The following is a 27,943-nucleotide window of genomic DNA, read 5'->3' as shown; positions in this document are numbered from 1 at the left end:
CGAGGACGTGGGTTCAATCCCTGGCCTCGCTCAGTGGGTTAAGGATCTGGCATTTGTCATGAGTTGTGGTGTAGGCTGGCAGCTGTAGTTCCAATTCAACCTCTAGCTTGGGAACTTCCATATGCCATGGGTGTGGCCCTAAAAAGACCAAAAAAAAAAGGAAAGAAAGAAAACAGTTAAATCTGCTGTACTTGACTTCTCTTATCAAAGATAATTTTAAAATTTATATGTTTATGTGAAGAAGAGATAATGTATTCTCATTTCTTCTTCTTTTTTTTTTTTCTTTTTAGGGTCTACCTGTGGCTGGAGATCAAACTGGCACCTCCACAAGAGACAAGCTGGATCATTAACCCACTGCATCACAGTGGGAACTTCTTGATTCTTCTTTTGTCTTTTTGTTTTGTTTTGTTTTTTTTGATATATGGAAGTTCCCAGGCTAGGGGTCAAATCGGAGCTGTGGCTGCTGGCCTACACCACAGCCACAGCAATACCAGATTTGAGCTGTGTCTGCAACCTATACCACAACTCATGACAACGCCAGATCCTTAACCCAATGAGCGAGGCCAGGGATTGAACCCACATCCTCATGGATACTAGCCAGGTTCTTAACCCACTGAACCACAACAGGATTGCTGATTCTCATTTCTTCTGTTTGATTGTGGAGTTCACAACACACTAATTCTGTTTAAAATATAAACCAAAACCCCATGATGTGATTATCATGCTCATAAAGCTAGAAAATTCATTTTAATTAAGGCAGCGATCGACTATAGAAAAAAAGGGGAAAAATAAAGTGAAAAATGTCTGATGAATTTCCCTGGCATGTTTTGTTCTTTAGAATCTATGTATCTATAATTTAAGCAGATTTATTTATTTATTTAAGCAGATTTAATGAGCAGGTAGTCATTTGGGAATAAGAAAAACACATAAAAAATTTCAAAATGTAATTATTTTATCTTTAAAAGATAATTATATATTTTTACATATATTTTGGTAGGATAGACATGTGTGTTTAACATATCTTTACTTTTATGGTATATTATTTCATTTTTCCTTCTTGCAAGCCAAATGTTGACTTTTATTTGATGTTTGGTTTTTAAACAAAATCTGTGCCTCCGAGTTATAGAATTTCATATATGTATTTTAAAATTGTTTCTAGGGTGATTGCAAAAGCTTCCTTTTGCTTATTTAACCTGCCACTATCTAACATGGTTGATGCAGATTTACTGAAGTTCAATCGGCAGTAAGTATATCTTTTAAGATATTATCTATAAAAATATCACATGGAGGTGGGACCTATCAGAGTCTCCATGTGTCAGTTCTACTGCTGCTGCAAATCACGTAACTGAGAGATCATCTCAAAGAGGCATTACTGGGAATCAGAGAGCAGAACATAATATTTTTTTGTCTTTTGTTTTTTGTGTGTGTCTTTTTTAGGGCCGAACCCGCGGCATATGGAGGTTCCCATGCTAGGTAGGGGTCTAATCAGAGCTGTAGCCACCAGCCTACACCACAGCCACAGCAACTCAGGATCCCAGCCGCATCTGCGACCTACACCACAGCTCATGGCAACACAGGATCCTTAACCCACTGACCAAAGCCAGGGATCGAACCCGCAACCTCACGGTTCCTAGTCGGATTTGTTTCCACTGCACCATGATGGGAACTCCAAAACATAATAGAATATTCATAATGGTTGGCCCCGGGCAACTTTTCCCTGCTTTTGAAGGGACATCGTAATTTTTTATCCCTCAGCTTCATACAGCCAATGCTACAAGGTTAAACCTCAGAAATCAAAGTCAAGTCTCAGATAGCTTTATGTTCTGCATATTGCAATATGCGTTATTACACTGGATGATAAGGCGAAATGACCTTTGCTCTGCGACATCACAAAAATTAAAATTAAAAATCAAGGACCAGGAGTTCCCATCATGGCTCAGCAGAAATGAATCTGACTAGGAACCATGAGGACGCAGGTTCGATCCCTGGCCTCACTTAGTGGGTTAAGGATCCAGGGTTGCCGAGAGCTGTGGTGTAGGTTGGAGACCTAGTTTGGATATGATGTTGCAGGGGCTGTGGCATAGGCCAGCAGCTACTGCTCTGATTTGACCCTAGCCTAGGTGCGGCCCTAAAAAGATAAAATAAAACAAAACAAAACAAGGGCCATCTTATCCTCTTTTACTTGAAAATGTGTAAGCTAATGATGAAAGGTTTTGTTCTTTGGTATGGTTATTATGAGCAATTTAGATCAGCTGTAAAATTCACTTGATTGGTGAATATCTTCTGATGTGTACCCTATTTTATGGATTAGAGAGGAATGTTTTTTTGGTTTGTGGCTGCATCCGTGGCATGTGGAAATTCCCAGGCCAGGGATCAAACCTGCGCCACAGCAGTGACCAGAGCCACTGCAGTGACAACACTGGATCCTTAACCCACTGAGCCACACAGGAAGTTCCAAAACGCAAGCTCTTACCGTAAAATCAATCTTCCTCCAATTCTCTGGCCTCATCTTCTGTTTTATTTTCTTTCTTCCTTCCTTATTTTCACCTCCCCTTTTTCTTCTCCTCTTCTTCCTCCTCAGTTGCAAGATTTCCATCATTAGCTGAAATATGGCAAAATTTCAGTTTAGTCAATGCACTTAATTCATTTAATGTGACATAACTTAATTACTAAAATACAATATGGCAGGATTCTTACTGAGAACACATTAGGGTAATCCTTTATAAAATTTGGACAGAAAGGAGTTCCTGTTGTGGTGCAGCGGTAACAAACCTGACTGTTATCCATGAAGATGCCGGTTCAATCCCTGGCCTTGATCAGAGGGTTAAGGAGCCGGCACTGCCATGAGCTGTGGTGTAAGTTGCAGACATGGCTTAGATCTGGCATTGCTGTGGCTGTGGTGTAGGCCGAAGCTCCAATTTAACCCCTGGCCTGAGAACTTACATATGCCTCAGGGGAAGCCATAAAAAAGAAAACATATTGGACGCACTTAGGTATGAATCTCAGTTCTCCAAGTTGCCAGCTGTGTGACTGTGAACAAGTTAATCTGTCCTCTCAGCCCTAAAATAGGAGTGGTAGTATCTTCCTCATGGGATTGTTGTGGAGCTTAAATGAAATAATACATTTTGGTACTGGAAATATTGTGGGTTCAGTTCCAGATCACTGCAATAAAGCAAATATTGCAAGAAAAGTGAGTTGCACAAATTTCTTGGTTTTCCAGTGCATATAAAAATTATGTTTACATTATAGTGTAGTCTATGAAGTGTGCGATAACATTATGTCTAAAAAATGCACATACTGGAGTTCCCGTCGTGGCGCAGTGGTTAACGAATCCGATTAGGAACCAAGAGATTGTGGGTTCGATCCCTGCCCTTGCTCAGTGGGTTAACGATCCGGTGTTGCCGTGAGCTGTGGTGTAGGTTGCAGATGCGGCTCGGATCCCACATTGCTGTGGCTCTGGCGTTGGCTAGCAGCTACACCTCCGATTAGACCCCTAGCCTGGGAACCTCCATATGCCGTGGGAGCGGCCCAAGAAATGGCAAAAAGACCAAAAAAAAAAAGCACATACTTTAATTTAAAAATACTTTATTGCTAAAAAATGAAATGTCCAAACTATAATAGCAGCATCAAAGATCATTGATCACAGATCACTGTAACAAATATAATAATGATCAAGTTTGAAATATTGCAAGAATTACCAAAACATGATACAGAGACATATAGTGAGCAAACGCTATTGGAAAAGTGGCATCAATAGACTTCCTTATTGTAGGTTTGTGACAACCCTGCTTTATCAGATGATGGTTAGCATTTTTTAGCAATAAACTTTTTTTTGGGCTTTTTAGGGCTGCATTTGTGGCATATGGAAGTTCCCAGGCTAGGGGTCGAATCAGAGCTGCAGCTGCCAGCCTATGTCATAGCCACTAACTCAGGATCCAATCAGTGTCTTCGACCTACACCACTGCTCATGGCAACACCGGATCTTTAACCCACTGAGCAGGGCCAGGAATCTAACCCGCATCCTCATGGATCCTAGTTGGGTTCTTTAACCACTGAGCCACAAAGGGAACTCCCAACAATTTTTTAATTAAGGAGTGTACAATTATTTTTTTAAGACATTATGCTATTGCACACTTAACAGACTACAGTACAGTGAGAACATAATTTTTGCTTATAGTTTATTTTTAAAACTTTATTTGGCTGTAGCATGTAGTGGCTTGATGTGGGATTTCAGTTCCCAGACCAGGAATTGAACCTGAGCTGCAGTAGTGAAATCACTACATCCTACTCACCAGGCCACCAGGGAACTCCCTGAACATTTTTTTTTTTTTAATTTTACAGCTGCCCCCAAGGCATATGGAAGTTCCTGGTCCAGGGATTGAATCTAAGCCACAGCTGTAACTTATGCCACAGCTTCGACAATGCCGGACCCTTTAACACCTGTGCCAGTTAGGGATCAAGCCCTCTTTTCCACAGCGGCCCAAGCCACCGCAGTTGCAGTCTTACAAGCCACCGCAGTTGCAGTCTTAACCCACTGCACCATAGCAGGAACTCCCCTGAACATAATTTTTTTTTTTTTTTTTTTTTTTTGTCTTTTGTCTTTTCCAGAGCCACACCCGTGGCACATGGAGGTTCCCAGGCTAGGGGTCCAGTCGGAGTTACAGCTGTCAGCCTACACCGCAGCCACAGCAATGCAGGATCAGAGCCGTCTCTGCGACCTACACCACAGCTCATGGCAATGCCGGATACTTAACCCACTGAGCGAGGCCAGGGATCGAACCTGCAACCTCATGGTTCCTAGTCGGATTCATTAACCACTGAGCCACGATGGAAAATCCTGAACATAATTTTTACATGCACCAGGAAACCAAAAAAATCTCTGTGACTAGCTTTATTGCACTATTTGCTTTATTGAGATGCTTTGGAGCGGAACATCTGATATCTCCGAGGTATACCTGTACTATTTCTATTAATGTCTGTTTAGGCTCAAGGAGGCATGAAGAGACCAAAAGGTCCTTGTACGTGTGCATATATATGTATGTACACATACACACATGCACACATGTAATTTGTGTGTGCTGTAGATCCATGCTACTTTTTTTTTTCTGTTCCAGGTCACCCCTGTCTTCAATGGTCTTTGGCATCAATGCTCTGTTTACCAAACCTGCTCAGTCTTTAGCTCCCATGGTGATACTCTCTAGGCTAAACCAGTATGGCTGTGGAAATCCAAACAAAAGGTAAAAAAAAAAAACAAAAAAAAACAAAAAAACCCCTTTGAACTAATGTAATAGAAATGGGACAGCAATGTGGGCTTTTACATTGATTACTAGGCCATATCTTAGACTTTGGACATCATCAGTCATTAACTCACAGATCTTGAGTAAACTACACTAAAAAGTATTAATGTCAAAGGAATTTCAATAAGAATATCTCCTCTCTCTCTCTCTTTTTTTTTGTCTTTTTAGGGCCCCACCTGGGGCATATGGAGGTTCCCAGGCTAGGGGTCCAATCAGAGCTATAGCCACTGGCCTACACCACAGCTCACTGCAATGCTGGATCCTTAACCCACTGAGCAAGGCCAGGGATGGAACCCGCGTCCTCATGGATACTAGTCGGGTTCGTTAACCACTGAGCCACAACAGGAACTCCCAATAAAAATATCTTGAAGGGTATTCCTTATGTAGGCCACAAATGTCTATATAATTCACACATATTGATTGCTTTGTCTAAGTCATTTGTTGATTTATTATTTCATTCCACACATGTGCCTGAGGGCCTGCTCTTATCTGCCAGGTTCAAAGTGCTGGGGATACAAGATGAAGAAAGGAGCCCCACGGATGTTGAAACACTGTGATAAGGCCCCACCAGCCTGTGGTGATGATGGGGCACTGTGGTAATGCAGAGAAGAGATTCCTGCCCCAGTCTGCCTAAAGTCAGGGGGCCCTTTGCAAAAGAGAGTGTTCTTAGGCTGAATTTTGCAGGCCGAGTTGGATTTCCCTTCTTGACCACGGAGGAATGTCATTCCAGGCAGAGAAGACAGCATGACAACTGTCTAGAAGCCTGAGCGAACGCTCAGTAAGCTATTCATTTATGCACTCGGCAAATGCCAAGAGCCTGCCCCATCCTAGGCTCCGTGATAAGGTGATGAACAGCAATGAGCAAAACCACAGAGTTTACACTCTAGTGGGAGGGAGGCAGGCAAGAAATTAATGATACTATGTACGAAGTAAAATACATAGCATGTTAGTTGGTGAGAAGACCCTTGGTGCAAAATAAAACACGGAGGACAGGAAGGCTGCATTTTTTAAATAAGGTGATGGGAAGAAAGTTGGGAGGGAGCCAGGGTGCTCTCGGGGAAGAGGGTTCCTGGTAGAAAGGACAGTGAATGCAGAAGCACTGAGGTATGGCATGCCTGGCGCTAGATCTGACAAGGAGGCTGCCAGCGTGGCTGGAGCAGAGTAAGCAAGAGATCAAATCCCATAGGTCCTGTACCTGCCTTTGTCACTTTGGTTTCACTATGAAGTAAGTGGTGACGGTGAGACGATGGAGGATTTGTACATTTTGTTTTGTTTTGTTTGTTTAATGCAGCATATGGAGGTTTCCAGGCTGGGAGTTGAATCGGAGCTGCAGCTGCTGGCCTATACCACATCTGCGACCTACACCACAGCTCACAGCATTGCCAGATCCTTAACCCACTGAGTGAGGCCAGGGACCAAACCTGCATCCTCATGGATCCTAGTCGGGTTCATTACTGCTGAGCCACAACGGGAACTCCTGTTTGTTTTGTTTTGTTTTGGGCCGCCCAGAAGCATAGGGAATTCCCAGGCCAGGGATCAGATCTGAGCCACAGTTGTGGCAACGCCAGATCCCTAACCGACTGTGCTGGGCCAGGGATCCAAACCTGCATCCCAGTGCTTCCCAAGATGCTGCTGATCCCCTTGCACCACAGTGGGAATTCCTCATTTGTTTATTTGACTTTATTTTTTAGAGCAGTTATAGGGTGACAGCCAAATTGGGCAGAAAGTACACAGAGTTCCCATAAATTCTCTGCCCTCCCACACGAGCAGCTCCCTCCGTTATCAACATCCCCCACCAGAGTGATTACATATGTTATAATCCATGAACCTACATGCTTATCACCAAAGTCCATAGTTTACATTAGGGTTTGTGCTTGGTGTTATACATTCTATGAGTTTTTTTTTTTTTTTAAGGAAAAAAAGATAGATTTATTGCTTTGCCAGGGGCCACAGCAGGCTAATGCCTTAAAGACCGTACCCCTACATTCCATGAGTTTTGACAAATGTGTAATGGCCTGTGTTCACCATAGTATTACACAGAGTAGCTTCACTGCCCTGAACATCCTCTGTTCTGCCTGTCCACTCCTCTTTCCCCCCAACCTTGAAAACTACCAATCTTTTTTTTACTGTCTCCGTATTTTTTGCCTTTTCCAGAATGTTATATAGCAGGAATCATACCGTAGGTAGCCTTTTCAGATTGGCTTCTTTCAGTTAGGCATTTCGTGTTCCTTCATTTCTTTTCATGGCTTGCTAGCTCGTTTCTTTTTAGCACTGGGTACATCCAGACAAAGGAATGGTTTGCTGATATCCACGAAATAACCTTCTAGGATTTTGTCAGGACTTGTGTTGAATCTATAGATCAAGTTAGGAAGAACTTAATACTGAGTCTTGCTATCCATGAACATGGACTAGCTCTCCATTTATTTAGTTCATCTTTGGTTTCTTTATACTTTGTTAGCTTTTGTTTGTATTTCATCTTGGGGGTTGCTAATGTAAATAGGATTATGCTTTCAATTAATTAGTTTATTTTTTATTTTTTTGTCTTTTTGTCTTTTCTAGGTCCACACCTAGCATATGGAGTTTCCCAGGCTAGGGGTCCAATCAGGGTTGTAGCCACCGGCCTATGCCAAAGCCACAGCCACGTGAGATCCGAGCCGCGTCTGCAACCTACACCACAGCTCATGGCAACGCCGGATCCTTAACCCACTGAGCGAGGCCAGGGAGCGAACCTGCAACCTCATGGTTCCTAGTCAGATTTGTTAACCACTGAGCCACGGTGGGAATTCCCAGTGACTGACTTTTCTTTATTGATCTTGTATCCTGCAATTTTCCTGTAAATGCTTGTTAGTTCCAGGAGTTGTTTTTTGTTTGTTTGCTTTTGTTTTTCAATTGTTAGGTTTTTTTGATTTTCTACATAGACAAGAATTTATTTTTTAAACTTTTTTCTTACAACTCTCCCCCATATTTCTATTATAAATATTTTCAAATATACAAAAAATACAAAAAAGTTGAAAAAAGTAATACAGTGAAGACTCATATACTCACAACCTAGATTCAACTATTTATATCTTAGTATAGTGGCTTTAGTATATTTTGGTCACTGTGTCCATCCCTCTATCTATGCATCAAATCATTTTATTTTTCCTTACAACTTTTTACTCATGAAAAATCTTAAACACAAAGGAAATTAAAAGAAAAATAGAGAGGAAAATCCACACGCTCACTTAGATTCAATAGCTGTAACATTGTGCCATATTGGCTTTATCTGTATGTATGTAAATATATGTACTTTGTTCTCTGAACCATTTTAAGATTAAGTTGCTGATATAGTAGCATTTCATAATCTTATAATTTATGTACATCTTATAGTTTAGCTTACATGTCCTAGAAATAAAAGCTTTCTGACTGAAGAGTTTGGATCACAGTAATGACCCGATTTGACTTATCATTTAACAGCATCCCTCTGGCTGCTGAGAGATGATAGATGAATTAGGGAAATAAGACATGGGAAACCTTTAGTTTAGTTAACATATGATATGTTGTGCTTGATGACAGCGGGAGGCGGATGAGGCTAGAAAGGTCAGGGACTGATGCTGCATTTAAATTGTATTAATCTTATATACATCAGGGTGTCCCACATATGATGGCTTTTATACTTATGTTATATGAGTACTCTCTGTACTTTTATTGTATCTTTTTATGTTTTTAATGCTTTTTATTTTTTCCATTATAGTGGGTTGACAGTGTTCTGTCAGTTTCTACTGTACAGCAAAGTGACCCAGTCACACATATATATACATTCTTTTTCTCGCATTATCTTCCATCATGTTCCATCATAAGTGACTAGATATAATTCCCTGTACTGTACAGCAGGAAATATTTTTATTTTAATTCATTTTAAATCACACACTTTAAAAAAATCTTAGGTGTCATAAATGATTCAGTTTTACATATATTCATACATTATATATGTATACACATACATACATAAAATTTTATATATATGTACACACACAGATACACATATTCTTTTTTACATTCTTTTCCATTATGGTTTGTCTCAGGATATTGAATAGATACATCCCTGTGCTATTCTGTAGGAACTTGTTGTTTATGGAGTTCACTTTTTCTAACCCAATTAAAATACAGAACCATTAAAATAAAAAGAACTAGGAGTTCCCGTCATGGCTTGGTGGTTAACAAATCCGACTAGGAACCATGAGGTTGCGGGTTCGATCCCTGGCCTTGCTTAGTGGGTTAAGGATCCAGCGTTGCCATGAGCTGTGGTGTATGTTGCAGATGCAGCTCAGATCCTGCGTTGCTGTGGCTCTGGTGTAGGTCAGAGGCTACAGCTGAACCTCCATATGCCGTGGGTGCGGCCCTAGAAAAGGCAAAAAAAAAAAAAAAAAAAAAAAAAAAAGACAAAAAAAATAAAATAAAATAAAAAGAACTAATGTGTATCATCTGAAAATCATCACATGTATTACCAGGAATACAGATGTTGTAGGAAAGACTATTGTAGGTAAAGGAAGTCATTGAAGATTTTTAAACCTAGGAAAGACATAATCTGAATTTTGTTTTAGAATATTCTGGCATTGGTATAAAATGAAGATGAGGGGGTGGTGGTGGAAATTAAAGCCTAGTTAATAGTCACCTACTATAGAAAAAGTACCCAGAATACAAAGATAAATAAAATTGGCTGCTGCCAACTAAGGAGCCTATAGTCTGGTAAGGTGACAGACATGAAGACAGGTAGTTGCAGCACCAAGTGGTAGATGCTGTTATTAGAAGTATATGCAACCGATGGGGTTCCCATCGTGGCTCAGCGGTAACAAAGCCAACTAGTATCCATGAGGACGTGGTTTCAATCCCTGGCCTTGCTCAGTGGGTTAAGGAACCAGTGTTGCTGTGGCTGTGGTGCAGGCCAGCAGCAACAGCTCTGATTCAACCCCTAGCCTGGGAACTTCCATATGCCATGGATCTGACCTTAAACAAACAAACAAACAACCCCCCCCCAAAAAAAAATCCCCAAGGAGGTATATGCAAGCTTAACAGTGCCTAAAAGACGGCTGTGATAGACACTGCCACAGAAACTGAGTCCGGGAAGACTGTACATAGATAAAAGATGCTAGATAAAAGATGCTTCAGCCATTTCTGCGGAGGCAAAAATACGGTGAATGGAGATTGGAGGTACCCAGGGAAGATGACCAGTAGCACCAAGCATGGATGCGTGAAATAATGGGGCATTCATTCAATAAATAGTTACTGAACACTTAAGTATATACCAGCCCCTGTGCTGAGCCCAAAGAATAAGGAGAAAAAAGATGCGGCCCCCACTATAATAAGTCAATTACAGTAAAACATCACAATGCTGGTTGCAGGAAATGTAGGATGCTGTGGGGGTAGACATGGGCTGAGCATATAACTCTGACTGGGTAGTAAAGAAATGATCTCTCAGATGAACTGTGAAAATGTACTAGGCGTCTGTGCAAGTACAGAGAGGCCGGAGCCCATGTGACATCTTAGAGGAATTGCACGTGGTTTAGCAGAGTTTAAGAAGTTTGGATTTGAGCCTAAGAGAAATGGAGTATTATTGTTAAACCGAGGGTTAATAATATCATATTTGCCTTTGAATGCATCACCCTGAAGTGCAGAGAATGTTGAAGGGAAGTTAGCTGAATCAGAGAGAAAGAACAGTTTAAAGGCCAATGAGTTGGTTTTATAAGAGAAATGCTGGTGTGGGCCTGAGTTAAAGCCAATTCACGTGAACAGGCGAGGAGGAGACTGGCACGAGAGAGGTTAGAGCATTAGCACCAACAGAACTTGGCGATTCTTGGTTTTGGAGGCATTACTGACAATTAGGTAACTGTGTGTGAAGAAATGAGTACATGGAGTTCCTGTCGTGGCTCAGTGGTTAACGAACCCAACTGGGACCCATGAGGATGAGGGTTCGATCCCTGGCCTCGATCAGTGGGTTAAGGATCCGGCGTTGCCATGAGCTGTGGTGTAGATCACAGATGCGGCTCAGATCCCGAGTTGCTGTGACTGTGGTGTAGGCTGACAACTGCAGCTCTGATTCGACCCCTAGTCTGGGAACCTCCATATGCCGTGGGTGCAGCCCTAAAAAGCAAAAAAAAAAAAAAAAAAAAAAAAAAAAGAAAAAAGCAAAAGAAATTAGTATATGATATGTGATATCATTTACATGTGGCATCTAATAAAAATGATGCAAAAGAACTTATTTACAATACAGAAACAGACTCAAAGACTTTGAATCAAACTTATGGTTACCAAAGGGGAACCGTCGGGAGAAGGGATAAATTGGGATTAACATATACACACTACTATATATAAAATAGATAAGTAACAAGGACCTATTGTATAGCAGAGGCAAATCTACTCTATACTCTGTAATAACCCATATGGGAAAAGAATCTGAAAAAGAATGGATATAATGTATAACTGATTCTCCGGCTGTACACCTGAAACTCCAATAATTTTTTTTTTTTTTTTTTTTTTTTTTTTTTTGCTTTTAAGGGCCACACCTGTGGCATATGGAGATTCCCAGGCTAGGAGTCAAATCAGAGCTGTAGCCGCTGGCCTAAACCACAGCCACAGCAACACAGGATCCTTAACCCGCTGAGCGAGGTCAGGGATCGAACCCGCAATCTCATGGTTCCTGGTCAGATTCGTTTCTACTGCACCACGATGGGAATTCCTAGTAAATTTTTTTTTTTTTTAGAAAAAGAAATGAGTATATGAAAGAAAGGAATGTGAGCTCTTCTGGAAGACATTTTTCTGGAGAATTTGAAGGAACTCTTTCTCAGTCTTTGTCTACTAAATGATTGTTTTCCACCTGCAGCGGGGAAGTTGCTGAAAATCCAGGTAGCATTAAAAGCCTCAAGCGATGTTGTAGAAGAAGATCACGGTGGCTGAAAGGGGAGAGGATCAGAATCTGGGGTGGAAGGGACTCAAAGCTCATTTGCTGGCACATGTGAAAGCAATGCAGGAAGGAAGGATGCACTTATCTTATGCTCCTCCCAATTTTCTTTGAGAAACAGAAGCCCCAAAGTAACGGAATCACCTGATGCTTGAAAAAGTCCTGATACCCAGGCCACACCCTCAGCCAGTTAAATCGGAATCTCTGGGGGTGAGAGCCAGGCATCAATATATATATATATATATATATATATATATATATATATATATATATATATTTTGGTCTTTTTAAGAGCCATACCCGGGGCATTATGGAGGTTCCCAGGCTAGGGGTCAAACAGGAGTTGTGGCTGCTGGCTTACACCACAGTCACTATAACACACACAATCCAAGCTCTATGACCAACACCATAGCTCACGGCAATGCCAGATCCTTAACCTACTGAGCGAGGCCAGGGATCGAACCTGCATCCTCATGGATACTAGTCAGATTCATTTCTGCAGAGCCACGATGGAAACTCCCAGGCATCGGTATTTTGTTTAAAGCTCCTAGCTTATTTTAGTGTGTAGCCACTGTGGAGGACCTGGGGATTTGCTTCTCTGGAAACAGAGGCTTTGGAGACTCATTCTTGATGTTATTTTTATATTTTTATTTTTTGTTTTTCATATTTATTTGCTTATTTTATTTATTTATTTTTCAGAGGCATATGGAAGTTGCAGGCTAGGGGTCAAATCGGAGCTGCTGCTGCCGGCCTACACCACAGCTCACGGCAATGCCAGATCCTTAACCCACTGAGTGAGGCCAGGGATCAAACCCACATCCTCACGGATACTCATCAGGTTCGTTTCTGCTGAGCTACAACGGGAGCTCCATATTTTTAATTTTTTTTGGCTTCACTCGCAGCATGCAGGAGCTCCCAGGCCAGGGATAAAACTTATACCACAGCAGTGACAATGCTGGTTCCTTATCACTTGTGCCACCAGGGAACTCCAGACTAATTGCTGTTCCCTCTGGTATCGATATGCTGACAACCGGACACGTTGGAAGCCTAGTCTTGTGATCCTGTAAGCATTTTTAGAGTTGTTAATTAATTCAGGGCACTCAAGTATCATTTATCTTTGAATCTATCGTTTGGCATCCGGTGGCCTCACATAGCAAATGCTAATCTGAGAGTCTGGATGAAGTCCAGAGTCCAACTGTATCCTTATCAGTATATGGGTTGATGATCAGAGAGTGCTTTGAGAGTCACCCCATGACACATTTAGCAAAAATGTCACTTGAAATGAATTTTGTACTTGCAAGTAATTTTCTGTGACCTGATTAATATTTTACTGTTACAATATACAGAATTATAGTTCAAGGGGTATTCGTCTCTGCCTTGCCATTTTTGAAAGATGGCCTGCGACTCCTTAATATAGTTGTATGAGGTAGATTATTGTAGAAAGTTTAGTAGATCTATTCCGCACCCTGTAAATGCAGTGGTTAAACTCATTGTTACAGGGAGGTCCTTGGGCAAGAGAACCAACATCCAATCTCTTCTATTTATAGGAGATAAGGTATTTCATGTAGTAATATTAGGAATTGATTGCCTCGTTTATTCATGTAGCTCCTATTAAAAAACGGCAATGAAGTTCACACTTTCCATACAGAATAAACAATGACAATGAAATTTTAGTATATTATAGAGAAAGGATCACTCTGTCCATTTGATCAATGAAGCAGCTTGCACGCTTTTGTCAGCAAACATGCGTGGAGCACCTACTCGGTGTCAGCACTGAGTTGGGAGCTGAGATTTAAAAAAATGTCCTTAAGGGAGTTCCCATTGTGGCGCAGCAGAAATGAATCCGATTAGTAATCATGAGATTCCAGGTTTGATCCCTAGCCTTGCTTGGTGGGTTAAGGATCTGGTGTTGCCATGGGCTGTGGTGTAGGTCGCAGAGTCGGTTCAGATCTGGCGTTGCTGTGGCTGTGGTGTAGGCTGGCGGCTGTAGCTCCGATTGGACTCCTAGCCTGGAGACCTCCATATGCCATGACTACGGCCCTAAATAGCAGGAAAAAAAAAAAAAAAGACACGCTGTTTTTTTGCCTTTGAGAGGTCATGTGGTGTTAGTGGGTGAGACAAACGGGAAAGTCCAGTACAATAAGCCAAGTCCAGGGTTGATAAGAGCACGTAGTGCAAGAGGAGCACAGACTTGGCCCTCCGCAGCATGGCACTGCACTGACTCCAAGCGGTAGCACTGTTTTTTTAGCCCCATCCAAATTCCCGCTGCTTGCTACATACTCTGGATTAAAAAGATACATTTTCCCAATGATCAGATTCTGCCAATTTATTTACTGAACTACAGTGTCATCAGTGAATGCTTTATAGGAAACCTAAATAAATCCATCACTAAAAAAAGGTCTTCTACATCAATCTGCTATATATACAAGTGTGTTTTAAAATATTATATAGGCAAGCTTTTCTTTTTCTTGTCTTTTGTCTGGAAGCCTCACAATAGATACTTTCCAAATTATACTTGCAGCAAAAGTTTAGGAAGTGACTTTTCACAGAGTAAACAATACACTTTTAATTCCAGCAAAGAAGCAGATCCAAAATGAGCTGCTTCAGGATGAATAATTGACAAAAATAACCTCAAGCCTTTGCCTTTTAAATAACGAAAACATTCTTGGTATTTAATAATATGTAGTTAATCATTAAAATCAATTTTAAAACTTTTTTTTTTTTTTTGTCTTTTTAGGGCCGCGCCGCACCCATGGCATATGGAAATTCCTAGGCTAGGGGTCTAATTGGAGCTGTAGCCGCCGGCCTACGCCAGAGCCACAGCAACTCGGAATCTGAGCTGCATCTGTGACCTACACCCCAGCTCACGGCAATGCCGGATCCTGAACCCACTGAGCAAGGCCAGGGATCGAACCCACAACCTCATGGTTCCTAGTCGGATTCGTTAACCACTGTGCCACGACGGGAACTCCTAAAACTGTTTTTTAAAAACAATGATTTTCATAGAGATTTACTACAGCAACAGCCTGGAAATCCTTAGGCAAGAATCTCTCCTGCTTTTTTAATGACTTCTGCTTCATGTTAGGATGAAATCAGTGGTTTTATTCAGTGTTAAAGATTAAGTTACCTAGACTAGAAATGAGCTAGTCTTATGTATTATACTTGGTACTGGTGGATTTTGTTCTTTCAAAGTATCAGTTCTATAGGATCCTGCTGATTTTGCTGTGGTTATGAAATGCTCATTGTAAATTTCTTTATCAGTGTTTTACATGTTCTTGCTCTATCAGGCGATCCACGTAGCACAGAGGCTTGAAAAGGAAAAAAAACTACTACCCTCATCCTGAGTGGCTCATGTACCCTATAGCATACCAGAAAAGCTAGAAATAATTAGCAGTTAGAACACTCCATGTACTCAGAGCCTCAAATTTTGCACTTTGGTGATAAATGATTTACCCTTCTCCCAATCACTGTCTATTTGGGGACAAAGGATTAAAAATATATATAAAATATTACAGCTGTTATATGAACTGTGGACAACATATAAGTAGTTAGAATGAATATTGGAATAAGCAGTCTTTAACAAGATTCTTATTTATTTATTTATTTTTGGCCACACTTGTGGCATATGGAAGTTCCTGGGCAAGGGATCGAATCTGAGCTTCAGCTACTGACCTACACCACAGCTGCAGCAACCAGATCCTTAACCCACTATGCCACTAGGAACTCCAACAAGGTTCTTATAGTAAGTCCATTTGCGAGCTATAATGAACACAAGCACTTGTAGCATTCTAAATTATTAAGAGTTTTTGGGGAGTTCCCTTTGTGGCTCAGTGGTTAACAAACCTGATTAAGATCCATGAAGATACAGGTTTGATCCCTGGCCTCGATCAGTGGGTTAGGGATCTGGTGTTGCCATGAGCTGTGGTGTAGGTCACAGACTCAGCTCAGATCTGGCATTGCTGTGGTTGTGGTATAGGCTGGCAGCTGTAGCTCCGATTTGACCCCTAGCCTGGGAACCTCCATGTGCCTCAGGTGCAGCCCTAAAATAGACCAAAAAAAAAAAAAAAAGAGTTTTTTGGCCCCAAATATTATGATTGTAGCTAAATCAGTTTGTTTGTTTGTTTTTGGCTACACCCATGGCATACAGAAGTTTCCAGGCCAGGAAGCAAACCCACACTGCAGTTGTGGTCGGTGCCACAGTTTTGGCCAGCACCATGGTTGGGGCCACAGTGGATCCTTAAGCTGCTGCACCACAAGGGAACTTCCTAAATCACTTTATTAATAGTATGTCAGAAATGGCGCTATGATGTGAAATTTTGTGTAGGAATTCTATCTGGAATTTCATAGGATCACAATAATATATATCTGCTGTTTTGCCACAGAGTTATCAAAGATGTGTTGCTTTCTTCCCCATAGCTCATTTCTCTTCCTCTGTAAATAAGGCCATAATGTTTCATGGCAAAGGGACAGCCTGAGAACGAGATTATGTCCAAAGGAGGAGATAGTCAACATTAGGGTTTGGGGATTTTTTTTTTTTTTTGAGAAATATTACGCTTTTACTTTTTTCCATTTAGTCATTACAGTTCAAAACATTAACAATAGCCCCCAACCTCTGGCAAAAAAAAAAAAAAGGAATATTGGGAGATAAATCCTTACATTTCTGTGTCAACAATGTGATCTGTCAAGATTTTTTTTTTTTTTCTTTTTTAGGGCTGCACCCTCAGCACATGGCAGTTCCCAGGCTAGGCATTGAATTGGAGCTGCAGCTGCCGGCCTATGCCACAGCCACAGCAACACTGGCTCTTTAACCCACTGAACGAGGCCAGGGATCAAACCCGAATCCTCATGGATACTAGTTGAGTTCATTTCCTCTGAGCCACGACGGGAACTCCTGTCAAGCTATTTTTGTTCTTGAGATTTGTTATAGGCGATTGCCTTTCCTGGAGAGTTTCCGAATTCACTTCTACGAAGAGCATATGGCTTTCTTCTTTAAAAATGAGGGCTGGAGTTCCTTTCGCAGCTCAGTGGTTAACGAACCTGACTAGGATCCCTGAGGATGAGGGTTCGATCCCAGGCCTCACTCAGTGGGTTAAGGATCTGACATTGCTGTGGCTGTGGTGTGGGCCAGCAGCTACAACTCTGATTCAACCCCGAGCCTGGGAACCTCCACATGCCTTGGGTGCGGCCCTAAAATAACCAAAAAAAAAAGAGGGTTTCATTTTTTGTTTCTTTATTTTGGCTATGCCCATGGCATGCAGAAGTTCCGGGGCCGGAGACCAAACCCAAACCACAGCAGTGACCCAAGCCCCTGCAATGACAGTTCTGAATCCTTGACCTGCTGAGCTACCAGAGAATTCCAAATACAAGGGGCTTTTTTTTGTTTGGTTTTTTTTTTTTGGCTTTTGTCTTTTTAGGGCTGCACCCGGGGCATATGGAGGTTCCCAGGCAAGGGGTCTAATCAGAGCTGTTGCTGCCAGCCTACACCGCAGTTCACGGCAACCTTAACTTAACCCACTGAGCGAGGCCAGGGATCGAACACGCAACCTCATGGTTCTTAAATGGATTTGTTTCCACTGCACCACGACGGGAACTCCCCAAACATGAGGGTTTTTTTAATCTTCTGATAAATTTATATTATAAATACAATTTTTCTCTTGAGGAGGTTTTTAATTTAGATCTAGGTGAAAATCTCGGCTCCAAACTTATTAGCTGTGGAACGCTGGGCAATTTAATTAAACTGACTGAGCCTTCGTGTCTTCTTCAGGGTTACTGTGAAAATCAATGGCAATAACAGAAAAATGTCAAACAGGGCCAGGCACGTAGAAGGCCTGTTGTACGTGTTATGCCATCATTATTCTTACAAGGGGCTCATCAGGCTGACCCCAGAAAAGAGAAATTTCTTCCTGAGGTAGCAGCAGCTTATGTGCACTCAGATTTTCCAGGCCCTGATTCAAAGGAGATTCTATGGCCACTGAAACCATACTGCGGTATCTTTGGCATTTTCCATCCTGGGCTCTTCTTTCTCTGCACGTGTGCGCACCAAAACCGATTTTGGTGGCAACTTTGACCAGATCTGTCTATTTTTTTCCTTTTCTTTTTCGGCTGCCTCATGGAACATGGAGTTCCCAGGCCAGGGATCAGATCCGAGCTGCAGTTACAACCTATGCCACAGCTGCAGTGCTGCTGGATCCTTTAATCCACAGTGCTGGGCTGGGGACCGAACCTGCGTCCAGGCCTTACGGAGATGCCACCATTGCGTCACAGTGGGAACGCCAAGATTTGTCTATTTTTTACTAATGACCATAAACATATTTCGCCGATCTCATCATAGGGCCGCGCCCACAGCCTATGGAGGTTCCCAGGCTCGGGTTCAAATCAGAGCTACAGCTGCCGGCCTACACCACAGCCACAGCAACGCAGGATCCAAGCTGCATCTGCAACCTACACCACAGCTCCCGGCTATGCTGGATCCCCAACCCGCTGAGCGAGGTCAGGGATCAAACTCGCAGCCTCATGGTTCCTAGGCATATTTGTTTCCACTATGCCACAATGGGAACTCCAAAATGTACACGTTTTTGAGCTTAGATTGACAGCAGAAAAGGAAGACTGGAAAGGAGGCAGACTTTGCTTTAGTTTAGAGACGTGGAAAAGCCTCGAAGTGGCAGGATTGGAGGTGAGGGGTTGATGGTTTATGCGGCCCCCCGTACCTCATAGAGCTGAATTTACAAATGGTTCAGCAACTGTAAGCTGAGACAAGAAAATGAGGGAAAATACACTAGGCAGTAATATTTTAGAATATAATAACCTGCGGGTAGATATTTTTCTTCTGAAAGTAGAGCCGCACTGTGAGAGAAAACTGGATGCAAATTATTTTTTCCTTAAGCAGTGGTTCTTATTAGATGATAAAATTAAACATGTTTATTGTTTCTTTGCTCCTACTAGAATGTAAGCTTTTTTTTTTTTTTTTTTTTTTTGTCTTTTTGCCTTTTCTAGGGCCGCTCCCGCGGCATATGGAGGTTCCCAGGCTAGGGGTCCAATCAGAGCTGTAGCCACCGGCCTACACCAGAGCCAGAGCAACGCGGGATCCGAGCCACATCTGTGACCTACACCACAGCTCACGGCAATGCCGGATCCTTAACCCACTGAGCAAGGGCAGGGATCGAACCTGCAACTTTGTGGTTCCTAGTCAGATTCGTTAACCACTTCACCATGACGGGAACTCCTAGAATGTAAGCTTTATTGATGATAAGGATCATTGTTGGCTTATTTACATCATAAGCGCCTAAAACAGTAAGTGTACAATAAATATTTGAGTGCATGAAATTATAAGCAGAGCTTACATATATTTTTCTTCCACAGAGTCATTTAAAAATGTTGTGGAGTTTCCCTTGGGGTGCAAAGAAATGAATCCGACTAGTATCCATGAGGATGCGGGTTTGATCCCCAGCCTCGTTCCAGGGGGTTAAGGATCCAGCGTTGCCGTGAGCTGCGGTGTAGGTCGAAGATGCCGTTTGGATCCTGTGTTGTTGTGGCTGTGGTGTAGGCCGGCAGCTGTAGCTCTGATGTGAACCCTAGCCTGGGAACCTCCATATGCTGCGGGTGTGGCCCCGAAAAGCAAAAACAAAAACAAAAAGGTATGTCTGGAATTGACATTCTGAAAGCATAAAGTCCCAAATGGTCACTAGGTTCATCCATAGATCCCAGGAGAGGGACTGTGATGCAGGAGAGAAGAAATTCTCTAAACCACGGGCATCTCACCCGAAAATGAGAGGACACAGAGCAGAAAGACCAAGGAAGTTTTGAAGCGCATCAAGTGATTCAGTGAAGCAGCAGGGAAATGAAAATGGTCCCGGCTTCGGTAATAACATGGGAAGCCTGAAAACACTGGGGGTTAGACCACAACGTGGTAGTCAGCAAACTTTCTTAATCATTAAAAAGTTCATTCCCCCGCCTTCCCTTGAACTTCTGGCCCTAAGGCTTTCTCTCTGCAGCGTTGTCTGCCCTGCTCACATGAGGCTTTGCCTCTGCAGATTATCACAGGTGTTCCCCATGCCGCCTCTCACGACGGAAAAAAGAGAAAAAGACAGTTCTGTCTTAGAGAACGAAATCTCTCAGAGAGACCCCCTGGCAGCTGGAATCCAATTTCTTGATGTTTCTGGAGCTGGAATCTGTTATAACTAGAGAACGCCAAAGAATAACGGGCTCCTGCTGTTAAACAGGCAGATTAAAAAGCACACAGGTGCCTCAGCTGAGCAGAAACCAATCTTTTCATAAAAGATCGGGCTTTGGACACATATTGTAGTAATTCCTTAAATTAGCAGCTTATGGTCATGGCTCATAGGGTTTCTTTCCTCTAAAGTTCTGGATGAGGCCACTTCCTTTCTTTGTGTTTGAGAAGTATGTGATTCAGGCTGTTGTGAAATGGTATTTGGGTTTCCCTTTCCTTGTTGGCATCTCACACCCGTTTTTGGGCCAGTTCTCCCATCTGATCCGTCTTGTGCTTCCAATCAGTAAACAGTCAAAGGTGGTGAGAGAAGCATCATGCTTCTGCACACCTACAACAGCAATTTCAAAAGTACAGTCATGACCTTGTCTTCTCATTCTTGAAATCTGTGCTCAGCTGTTTCAAAGCCTCTGTGTCCTTGTGAGTTGTGGCCAATTAGAAATCACGGAATCCAGAGTGCCAGCTGTGGAGCAGTGGGTTCATGATCTGGCTTGTCTCCGTGGTGTTGCCGGTCCAATTCCCCACCCAGGGCAGTGGGTTACAGATCCAGGGCTGCTGTAGCTGTGGGCTGCAGATATAACTCAGATTTGATCCCTGGCCCAGGAGCTTCCATGTGCTGCAGGTGCAGCCCAGAAAGAAAGAAAGCAAGAGAGAAAGAGAGAAAGCGACAAAAAGCCAGCAAGCAAGCAGACAGGCAGGCAGGCAGGAAGAAATGAATCACTGAATCCTTTCCCTATAGTGATCAGAGGCAGCATATTTATGGTGATTTGGACATAAGTGCCAACAGCAAAAGTACACTATTTAGGCCACTTTGGCTGCAAGCAACAGAAAACCAGTACAGGCTAGCCCAGTAAACTGGAAAGTCAGGCAGAGCTGGATCTGGGTAAGCAGTCCTCATGTGAAGTCAGAACCCTGTCTCTCTGTCCCTGACTTTTCCTCTGTGTTGAGTGTAAATTTTACCAGCTGGCAGCAAGATCCTAACAGCTTAACATGCTAGAGGAAATGTGTACATTTGTCCCAGGAGCACAGTAAAAGTCCCCAGGTGGATCCTAAAAGGCTTTGTATGAGTCACACATCCGTTCCTGAGGCAGGGGTTGTAGCCCGAGGCTGGAGTACTCTGACCAGGTCTGACCTTGGGCACAGGAGCACTGGGGTCAGTCCGCACTGAGTCTTCAGGACTGTGACTGTGGAAGAGGGGAAAGGATTTTTCTTAAAGGATGAAATGCAAGGAAGCCAAAATACCATGTGCACCCAGACATGAGGTTTTCTGTAGCTAGTTGGGGTAGAGCAGAAGTGAAACCACATCCTGACAGCATTCTTGGTTCCTCTGTTACTTCAAGAGGCTATAGTCTATGTGTCGGGCAGTCCAGTTGATGACCCAGGGCTTTGTGGGTGACACAGAGCCCAGAAAGTAGCAGCAAAAGAGCGAAGAATGGGGAAGTCATAATTCGTCAATTCTTGGACTGAGTAGGACTCAAGGTGAGGGTTGGTTTTTGGTGCAGTAGCTGGACAAGGTAGTCATACCTAGCAAATGTGATCCAGTCCAGAGCACCAAGGACATTCCTAGCTATGGCCTTTAGAGGAGGAGGGAGAGATGCTTGGAGGTCTTGCCCATGATTCTCAGCAAAGGTCTTTTAGTTACCATCTACTTATCCTTCAGAATATTCCTGGGGGAGCCTTCTCCAGACTCCACCTCCCAAGAGTAGGCCAGGCAGCCTAGCCATGGCGCCTATCTAATGCTTTGTTTTTTCCATCTCAGCACTTTTTCTTCTTATGTGATCACATGTAAATCAATCTTATTTATGATGACTTGATTAAGATCAATCTCCAGGACTGGGAGGTAAGCCCCATGAAGTCAGAAACTCTATCAGTTTTGCTACCAATGGATAATCAGTCCTTTACTCAATGCCTAACACATTAATAACACGTGCCTATTTTTTTAAGATGAGTGAATTATATATAGGTTCTCGTAATAACAACTGTTTTAATATGAAAATGTAATAAACCATCTCCTTTTGGAGTTCCTGTTGTGGCTCAGCAGAAACAAATCTGACTAGCATCCATGAGGATGCAGGTTCAATCTGTGGCCTCACTCAGTGGGTTAAGGATTGGGTGTTTCCATGAGCTGTGGTGTAGGTTGCAAAGGTGGCTCAGATCCAGCATTGCTGTGGCTGTGGTGTAGGCCAGCAGCTACAGCTCCAATTCATCCCCTAGCCTGGGAACGTCCGCATGCCATGCATGCGGCCCCGACCCCCTCCAAAAAAAAAAAAAATTCTCTTCTTGTATCACATAGTTTGACCTTTCCACTTATCTCCTCAATTGGCTGAATTAACAATGTGCTGTTTGAGATAGCCCAAGTTACCAAAAAGAAGCTGCGGACAAAATAATCAGCCCTCAAATAATTAGGAGGCTCCTTTTACAGTGTATAATTTAGATCTACCAAATATAATGGAGAACCATAAGCATCTTTGGGCTTAATTGAAGTCCTTGGCAGGAAATGAGGCTGAGTCACTTCTGAATGTTTAACTCTGGTTTGATCTTTTAACCTCAAACTGCATTGAATGAAAGTAAATTTAGTAGTAAAAATGAATGTTCAACACCTACTACTTTGTTTGAAACCCATTGCAGAGTAATTTCAAGACTGAAGTGTTATAAGTATGTAGATACACAAGATACACATGCATATGCATCACACCCACCTCCAGCTCTGTCCTCCTGTGCCCTGCGTGTGGTCCTTCGTGGTGGCCATAGCACTTGTCCCCAGGCATTGTTATCAAGGGTTCACATGTCAGCCTCCTCTTGTATAACTAACTGGAAGGAAGGGATTAGTCACTTATTCAGTTATTTGAAAGAATAAAAATTATTTGACAAAATTTACTTTTGACATTTTAAAGGGGTTCAATAGATACCAACAACTTTTCTGAAACTTTTTGTTGTATAGCTTTGAATTAATAAGAAAAGAAGCCACTGGAGAAACTAACTGTGTTTTAAATCTTTTTTTTTTTCCTCCCAGTACAAGTTTAGATCTTCATGATGCTATGTTTGATTTGATTTGCCTGGTCCCACTGGGCATTGCAGGGATTCAGATTCTGGTTTGGAGCCCATTCTCCATCAGGGACAAGACATACTACACAGGGGCTCTCTAAGGGTGATGCCAGACATCGTGGGAGTTGAAAAAAAAAGCTCCAGTTGTTTGTTCTTATAGAGTTTACATTAAACCAGAGGGCCAAAAAAAAAAAAAAAGCTCTTTATAATCTTTAACTTGTTAATAAAACAAACAAACAAAAAATCCAGCACATTTTAGGGATTTTTTTTTTTTTTTTTTTTTTTTTTGTCTTTTGTTGTTGTTGTTGCTGCTATTTCTTGGGCCGCTCCCGCGGCATATGGAGGTTCCCAGGCTAGGGGTTGAATCGGAGCTGTAGTCACCAGCCTACACCAGAGCCACAGCAACGTGGGATCCGAGCCGCGTCTGCAACCTACACCACAGCTCACGGCAACGCCAGATCGTTAACCCACTGAGCAAGGGCAGGGATCGAACCCACAACCTCATGGTTCCTAGTCGGATTCGTTAACCGCTGCACCACGACGGGAACTCCACATTTTAGGGATTTTTGACTCCATAATAAGAAAGTTAAATATGAATTAAGTTGGCTGTTTCCAAGTGGTCTTATAGCCTGAACATATCCTGCCACTCTTCACCCTTGAATTGCTATGTGAGTTGCCTTGGGTTTCCCAGAGCCCCCCTGACTCTGTGCCTGCTACTCCCTTTTATTTCTTTGAAGCCTTATATTGCTTCTTTGACTGATTTTATTAAGTGAGCCATCGTTTTTTTTTTCTTTTCATTAAGTAATACTGCATCACTATCATCTGTAGATTCCCTGTGATTAATAGTGGGTCAGACTTGAGAAATTCAGGGACCAAGATAAGATTTCTGCTGCTCACTGTCTTAGTTGCAGAACTTTTGGTTGTGAAGACACAGGAATTCAACTTCAGCTATCTTAAAGAGAGGTTTCTTGTAAGGATGCAGTAGGCAAATTCATAGGCATGAGGGACAGGAAATAAAACAGGCCCAGAGTGGGAGAGGCAGAGTCAAAGGTGGTCTTTTCTGTGTCCATCATCTTTATTTGATTGCTCCCTCTCTCTCTCTCCTCCCCCCGCCCCACTCACTGAGCACTAGACCTTTCAGCTCAATCACTCACTTTTATCTGACTGACTTAGACTCTGTGTGCCTGTGCACATTCTCTTACCTAGGAGTAATAATTGATCCAGCAGTGAGACATTGGTACAAACTGGGATGATAGAAATGATTAATGGGAATAGAGGGACAAGATGGCAGAGCAGAAGGACCTTAAGCTCATCTCTTCTCAAGCAAACACCAAAATCACGACTGACTGCTGAATAACCATTGATTAAAAAGACACAACCCTCCCCAAAAAGATATTCTACACCCAAAGACACGAAGAAGTAATCACAAGACATTAGGAAGGGTGCTTTCATGATATAATCCAATCCCATACCCCTTAGGTGGGCAGACCACCAACTGGAGAATAAGTGTATCACAGAAGGTCTCCCACAGGAGTGAGAATTCTTAGCCCCACATTAGTCTCCCCAGCCTCAGGGCCTGGCAGTGGGAGGAGGAGGTCCCAGAGCATTTGGCTTTGAATGCCAGCGGGGCTTGACTGCAGGAGTTCCACAGGCCTGGGGGAAACAGAGACTCCACTCTTGGAGGGTACACACAAGGCATGCAAGGTTTCAAGGGCACTAAGATTGAAGGCAACACAGTGATTGCATAGGTGCCAGGCTAGGCCTACCTGTGGATCTTGGAAAGTCTCCTGGGGAGGCAAAGTGTAGCTGTAGGTCTCTAGGGACAAGGACACTGGTGGCAAAGGTACTAGGGAGCTTTACCAGCTTAAGCTCTCTGAGCTTGGAGGTCATTTTGGTACCAAGACCAGGCCCCACCCAACAGCCTGTAGGCTCCAGTAAAGGGACACCTCCAGCCAAACAGCCAACAGGGCGGGAACACAGCTCTGCTCATCAGCAGACAGGTTTCCTAAAGACTTCCTGGGCCCACAAGTGCCTCCAGACACACCACTTGACATGGCCAAGATTTAGTTCTACCCACCAGTGGGCAAGCACTGGCCCCTCCCTCCAGGAAGGCTGCACAAGCCTCTAGTTCATTCTCACCCACCAGGGGGCAGACACCAGAAGTAGAAAAAAAAACAAAAAAACAAAAAAAAACTATGATCCTGCAGCCTGCAGAACTGAGTCTGCAAACACAGTTTGGAACTTATCCTGGGACCAGCTGGTTCCTGGCCCTTGGGTGATGAGAGGGAAATGTCCTGTTGTGATACACAGAACATCCCATACAGAAGGCCACTTCTCCAAGATTGAGAAACATAACTACACACATATAAAAATACAAATAGAAATAGCAGAGAAATATGTTCCAGATGGAGGAACAAGATAAAACCCAGAAGAACTAAGTGAAGTGGAGATAGGCAATCTACCCGAGAAAGAGTTCAGGGTAGTGCTCTTAAGGATGATCCAAGAACTTGAGAAAGGAACAGATGCACCAAGTGGGAAGTTACACAAAGTTTTTAACAAAGAATTAAAAGATATAAAGAACAACCACACAGAGTTGAAGAATACAACAACTGAGATGAAAAAATACACTAGAAGGAATCAGTAGAATAAATGAGGCAGAAGAACAGATAAGTGAGCTGGAAGACAGAATGGTGGAATTCACTGCACAAAAAGAAAAAGAAAAAAGAATGAAAAAATGAGGACAATTTAAGAGACCTCTGGTATAACATCAAATGCACCAACATTTTCATTATAAGGGATCTCAGAAGGAGAAGAGAGAAGAGAAAGGGCCTGAGAAAATATTTGAAGAGATAACTGAAAACTTTACTAATGTGGGAAAGGAAACATTCACCCAAGTCCAGAAAATGCAGAGAATCCCTTGTGGGATTAACCCAAGGAGGAATACAGCAAGACACAGAGTAAAAGGACTGACAGGAATGAAAGACAAAGAGTAAATATTAAAATCAATAAGGGAAAAGTAAAAAAATAATATATGAGGTAATGCCCATAAAGATATCAGCTCATTTTTCAGCAGAAATTTGTAGGCTAGAAAGGAGGGGCATGATATATTTAAAATTATGAAAGGGAAAAACCTACAACCAAGAATACTTTACCCAGCAAAGCTCTCATTCAGATTTGAGGAAGAAATCAAAACCTTTACAGACGAGCAAAAGCTAAGGGAATTCAGCACCTCCAAACCGGCTCCGCAACAACTACTAAAGGAATTTCTCTAGGTAGAAAAGAAAAAGCCACAATTAGAAATAAGAAAATTGCAAATGAGAAAGCTGACTGGTAAAGGCAAAGATAATATAAAAGTAGGAAATCACTCATTGATAAATATGATATCAAAACTAGCAAGCATGAGAAGAGTAGAGGACAAATGCAGAACACTGAAAATACATTTGAAATTAAGAGACCAGCAAGCAGAAACAATTCTGTACACATATAGTTTGATATATCAAAATATAAGGGGAACCACAAATCAAATAACTATAATGGTCTCACACATAAAAAAGAAAAAGCAAGCCAAACATAACACTAAAGATGGTCAGCAAATCTAAATCCATCTATACTATACACAGAAAATCCTAAATGCATGACCAAAAAACTACTAAAACTCATTAATGATTTGACAAATCTGCAAGATACAAAATTAATATTCAGAAATATGTTGAGTTTCTATATACTAACAATGAACTATCAGAAAGAGAAACTAAGAAAACAACCTCATTTACCATTGCATCAAAAAGAGTAAAACACCTGGGGATAAATTTAACTAGAGAGGTAACACACCTATACTAGGAAAACTTAAGACACTGTTGAAACAAATTAAAGATAACATAAATAGATGGAAAGATATACTATGATCATAAATTAGAAGAATTAATATTGTTAAAATGACCGTACTGCCCAAGGCAATATACAGATTCACCGCAATCACTATCAAAATACAAATGGTACTTTTAACTGAATTAAAACAAATAATTGTAAAATGTGTATGGAAAGACAAAGACCCCTAATAATCAAAACAATCTTAAGAAAGAAGAACAAAGCTAAAGATATTATGCTTCCTGACTTCAGACTATACTACAAAGCTACAGTAATCAAACAATGTTACTAGCATAAGAATGTCTAGACACAAAGATCAATGAAACACAATAGAGATCCCAGAAATGAACCCACACTTATATGGGCAATTAATATTTGACAAAGGAGTCAAGCATATACAATGAGGAAAAGACAGCCTCTTCAGTAGATGGTGCTGGGAAAACTAGATGGCTATACGCAAAAAAATCAAACTGGAATACTTTTTTACACCACATGCAAAAATAAACCCAAAATGGAAGAAAGACTTAAATGTAAGACCCCAAACCATAAAAATTCTTAAAGAAAACAAGGGCA

The 27,943-nt window shown here is 42.0% G+C and overlaps 1 pseudogene; it reads left to right on the top strand.

The window, feature by feature from the left end:
• LOC146404502 (solute carrier family 68 member 1-like) overlaps window positions 1-23,604 on the top strand; it is a 34,556-nt pseudogene extending 10,952 nt beyond the window's left edge.
• The last annotated feature ends 4,339 nt before the right edge of the window (window positions 23,605-27,943 follow it).

The sequence above is a fragment of the Sus scrofa genome, chromosome 3 (genome assembly GCF_054392235.1).
Source record: "Sus scrofa isolate SSC_HxYL_T2T_F1_AM1 chromosome 3, Sscrofa_HxYL_maternal_Yorkshire_Landrace_v2.0, whole genome shotgun sequence".
Taxonomy (NCBI): Eukaryota; Metazoa; Chordata; class Mammalia; order Artiodactyla; family Suidae; genus Sus; species Sus scrofa.
Note: the sequence above shows the minus strand (reverse complement) of the source record. Positions and strands in the feature narration are given on the sequence as shown.